Source organism: Lingula anatina, chromosome 1, assembly GCF_051362555.1.
Source record: "Lingula anatina isolate TDL-2025a chromosome 1, LinAna3.0, whole genome shotgun sequence".
Taxonomy (NCBI): Eukaryota; Metazoa; Brachiopoda; class Lingulata; order Lingulida; family Lingulidae; genus Lingula; species Lingula anatina.
Window position 1 is genome coordinate 36,285,956 of NC_141767.1, and position 5,360 is coordinate 36,291,315.

General features: G+C 35.7%; 1 protein-coding gene across 1 annotated transcript in view; it reads right to left on the reverse strand.

Moving 5' to 3' along the window:
• LOC106168603 (muscle LIM protein Mlp84B) overlaps positions 1-5,311 on the reverse strand; it is a 28,467-nt gene extending 23,156 nt beyond the window's left edge. Inside the window, exon 1 of the mRNA XM_087009958.1 lies at positions 5,147-5,311. The gene's annotated coding sequence lies outside the window, so the exon portion shown is untranslated. The remainder of the gene's footprint in view (positions 1-5,146) is intronic.
• Between the last annotated feature and the right edge of the window lie 49 nt (positions 5,312-5,360).

Consider the following 5,360-nt stretch of genomic DNA (forward strand, 5'->3'; position numbering starts at 1 on the left):
TATACAGAGTAGAAACAGCAAACACATTAACTATAAAAAATATCAACCTATATATAGATTGCATGCTCTCCTGATTAAAACACTATAAACAAGTCTGTATGACACTAACATCATATCATCATGTGTAATGAATAATTAACTAGTAACTTTTTTGTCATGGACTCAAAAACATTTAGTGAATTTTGTTTTCAGAAAATGTAAGCTTCTAAATTTATAACCTGAATGTCAAAACAAGACTATTTAAAACTTCGCTTTATCAGCTTAATCATTCTATCAAACAGGTATACCTCTGTGAAAAGTAAACACGAAAATGATACTGAATGCTAGTGCTAATCATTAGAAAAGTGGTTTCAGGATATTTCAGTATGATCCAATATTATCTACTAAAGAAGATCACCAGGTTCCAAGGTTTTATTTGACTACTGCATAACTTACCACCTCTATCATATTTAAACATGGCTTTTTTGTAATGCCTAAAACATTGATTCTATCCCCCCCCCCCCCCCCCCCCCCCCCACACACACACACACACCTTTAAAAATGTGGAATCTGTTTACAACACAGCTCCACTAACCCTAGAGGCTGTTTCACAAAAAGTGTAAAGTTAGTTTTGGGGCTAAAATCTTGGCCTACTAAAACATAGTTGACATAATTGCATTTCAGAAAGAATCTAAATGTTTGCTTACTAGTACCTTGTTTTTGCATTCATTTTTTACTTGGTCCCTTGAGCAAATTGTGATGGTATTGATAAAAGTGTTTGCTCTCAGCGATGAAAGTAGCACACTTACTGGTAGCTAGGTATGTCAAATATATTTACAGTGACCCAATCATTCTTAAAAAGCTATTACTAGTAAACCAATACTGCGGAATTGACTTTGCATAGCAGACTATCCAATTTTATCTAAGCTTGAGACTTTTTGTTCTTAGCTAAGAACTTCAGACTTTTTGTGCAACAGGCCACTGGATGGCACTGTGTAGGGGGAACACCAAGAAGAAATGAATGGAATCTAGAGCATTTCAATACAAAAGCATTTGCTTTTCTGTAGGACATCTTATCAAATAGAAAATTTATATCTTGCACATCATCAGAACATGTGCTTCAATGATCTTATGCTTAACTTTTGTAATTATAAGATTTGTTTCAAAGTGCATGACTATTTGTTTATATTTGGCATTGTTTATTGTTTGAATCATCATTATCATGATAATCATAATCAATATAAATATAAACTGATGTACATGATGATGTACTTCAGTTCGTTTGGGAAATAAATATATCAATTTAATTACAAATAAAAATATAATCCTTTTTAATGATTTCTTTCTGTTGCTTACTCAATATATTGAAAGACAAACTTTCAAACTATTTGTCAACAGGTAAGTCCCTTCTGTAAATAAAATTATAATTGGTCATGTCCCTTTCTATGGGAAAGATGGTGATAAATCACACATATCTTTAACTGACTCAAAACAAAACTCCTACATACCTCAGAACTTTGGTCCTGGCTAATGACAGAACTTGTGCCAACTTGGAACATGTACAAAATGATCTGATAAAGCAGCTGTCCTACAAGTCCCTGACAGTAAAACAGCTGTGTAATTTAAATCCAAATAGCTATATAATTTGTTGCCTTGCTCACCTTCACACTGTAACCCTCTAATTACACCCTAATACAGGTGCATGCTCTTTAAAACCCCTACTTAACCATGATATGCAGCAGTATCAGCCAAGACCAGTGGAAATGCCCTATGGTCCTGTACATCTTTAGCAGTCACTTTAAGAAAACCATATATAATTATCAATGAATTAAGTAGACAGAAGGATGTATTAAACAAAAAGCTGATTGTACCCTGGAAAGATCAAAGGATTACAGGCTTCCCCTATCACAGCATATCTGTATATAGTGATCTGGTACTTGTTTTTGCATGTACCCGATACTTTGTTAAACTGTCATTTATCTTTTAAAGAGACTAATCTAACATATGATTAAGAACATGCAATTTGGTGAGCGTGCATATTTGCATGTATCTGTGTGCCAACATGTCACTGGAGACTGCTATCTTTGGCATTCACTACTTGCATAGAAAAATTGTATTTAACTTAGAAGCATATCATTGAAACATTTCATCACTTATGCAATTTTTACAGAACTGAATAAGGGTGCTTTCCCAGAGATTTAGATCGATCTAAAGATTAGGTTTTAGATCGACCTAACTCCCTGGGGGTTCACGCTAAATTGCAGTCAGCCGAGCGGGCACCATAGTTAATTACCCCCTTACAGCTTTTAGTAGGCGGGACAGACGCTTAAGCCGGCCAAGCTGACAGTAATCTAGTGAGACTCCCCACAGGGATAGATCGATCTAAAAATCTATGGAAATGGGGTGTAAGTCCTTAAGGCAGAGGGGAGGGGGGGCACATGACTTAAAGTGCACATCAAGTTGTCACACCTATCACAGCCCCATTCCCTGATAAACTTTGACCATTAGATGCAATATATATTGACTGAAGTATCAGTTTATTTCACAAGCTATAACCAAGAGAACATACAGTGGATGTTATTCAGATTGAGCTAAATTCTTTCTTTTTTATGAACCAGTGCTGTCAGAATGATCAGTGCTTCACAATGAGACATTTCCAATCTCTAGAAAACCAGGTGTTACAGTTTATACAAAAAAAATGAATGGATGTCCAATGCTAGGTGTAACTAAAGTAAACACCGACTTTACACATGAAAAATTCCTATGATAGCAAATATTTCTACCAGCATAAACCTGTCACATTTCTCACCTGAGAAAATATGCATCATGACATCACCTATATAAGATACTATTGATGAGACATCAATCTGATGTCTCAAAGAAGAAAATCTTACAAATGGATTTCAAAAGAGAAAAAAAAACATTACAAGTGCCAGTCCAGGAATCAAGTCCAGGAATCAAGTTTTACTCACAGTGTACAGGTACCTTGTCTAAATGCTTTGAGTTAAAACTATCCTATAATCCACCTGTCCATACATCCTATACGACTTGAACTTGTACATTTTTTTCTATTCATCACCATACTAGTATTTGTATGATACAAACACAAAGATGAAATTGGTGATCATGAGATTCCATAAATACTTGAGTCTCGGGGACAATAAAAGTTTTCAATACCTACCGCCATAATCACTCAGTCAGTGTGTACAGACCTATATAAAAACTAGGACACTGCAAACATAAACCCAAATTCATATCTTTCAACAAAATGTCAACAAAACCCCTGGGAATTCAACACATAAATGGAGACAAATATCAAGACCTTACCTTACGTGAGATAGGTCCGGGCAAAGAATACCTCTATTATCTATGAGGCACACTACGCACTCAATACTAACCTGATATATTCTCAACCTTAAGCTAAGTGACTAAATCATGGAGGAAATATTCAAACAAGTATCCTATTCAAATCAATACGGGTGTTCCGTCAAGTCTTGTTTACTCAGGTCAATAGGCAGGCACAGCTACCGGTTTTCGAGTGTTTTTTTCTCCTCCCTCTACCATATATAGGTATGTTAGACACTATCTGTGCTGCCTTCACCCCCGCAGCTCGTCAGCCCCCCAGGTGACGTCAAGCTAAAGGACACATTCCATGACAGCTGTAATCTGAGATATGTCAATGATAACCAACAAGGTGTCAACCAATGTTTTGGACACTTAAAGGGCCCATTATTCACTTGCTGGGTACACAGCGTAATTTGATTTTAAACTGAATGATTGGCTGGTGATATGTTTTCAGAATCCACTAATGATTTTTCAGAGGGTGTTGAACTCTTTGGTCTTTGCTCACAGTACCTTCTCTCATAAGCTTAATGTCTTCTATTGATAAAGTCAGATGGATTGATTTTCTTCTATTTTATTTCAATGTCCCAGTATATTCATTTTCTATTTTAAATCTGATTTTAACTCAAAGTTAACACTGACATAATATGCCACTTTCAGGACCATCGAAGTATTAATTTGTTAAGAAGTAACTGTTCAAAACATTATTGTCACATTAATCTGCTATATATTTCACATTAATCTGCTATTATTCTTCACATTAATCTGCTCTATATGTGTAACTCAAATGAAGATGCACTTGGAGACAAACTTGCATACCATATGACCAGTCAACCTTTCCCTGCACTCTGACAGTAGCCATCCAAACACATGCTTAGTACGTAGTTACATTCATTGTGGTTTCACACAACTTATACCAATTGTTTAGTAATTCTATTTATCTGATGCTGATTAATGCTCAAGAAATGCCATGGGTAAACCACTGCTGATGATGTTTATATTCATAATTCAAGGCCTCCAACTAAAGAAATCAGAGCTTTCCATTTATTCTTCCTAAAATAGATATTTCTTTAATAATAATAATTAAATAATAATAAAAAACATTCATCATCAAATGTATATGGTAGTAATAAAGTGAATAATTTCAAATGGGTCTTCAGATACTTGGGAAGAGGTTTATTAGTTAAGAGACACCAGAGGTACAGGCAATGACTAATTCTAATTAAATAACTGCTAACATGTAAATATTCAGGAAATAAATTTTAATAAAGTATCTTATTTGTCTCGGTGCAATATCTGCTGATCCCCATGTATCACGGTTATAGCAAGATAAACTAGATACTTCCTACAGCAAGATGGATGTACTGCCATTGGCAAAAATCCCATATATCAGTATCCCACCTATCTGGCACAAAGCTGGATGTTGGCAGTACCTCACAAAATATAGAAAGGAATTCAGATTCATGCTGTTACAAAGAATGAATCCGTCGATGTGACGAGGGGAAACTGATATGATTTATGTGTATTTCTAATTTCTATCGTTAGACAACGTCAATGGTCCTAGGACTAAATCACCACAACGCAAAGAGCTGTCAGTTGAACTGGAACGCAATCCTGGCTGTGCAGTGTTTGTCTTGTTCAACTTTCATTGTTATGGAATTTTTGCGTTCCTTTTTCAATTTGTCACTTCCGACACAAGCATTTAGCAATTATAATGACTAGTTTGTATTTCAGGTTATTCCCCTTATTCTTACATATCTAAATTGCATGGACACAAGTAACTCACTGCAGCAAATAATTCATGTCAGCTGCAGCGCCCACTTACCGAGATCTGCTTGCATTCACTTCCAAGTCTACGTCAACTCAAAATCTCGTCAACTACAGCTGTGGCCGCGGTCTATTGATTTTGACTGTGACACCGTTATCATTGCAGCAGGTGCGCTTCTCGGAACACCCGGATGTGTTTAATTAGAGGTGCTTTAGTTTTCTCTGTAAAATGAATGCAATTATCATAGCAACTAACGTGAAATCATGAATCT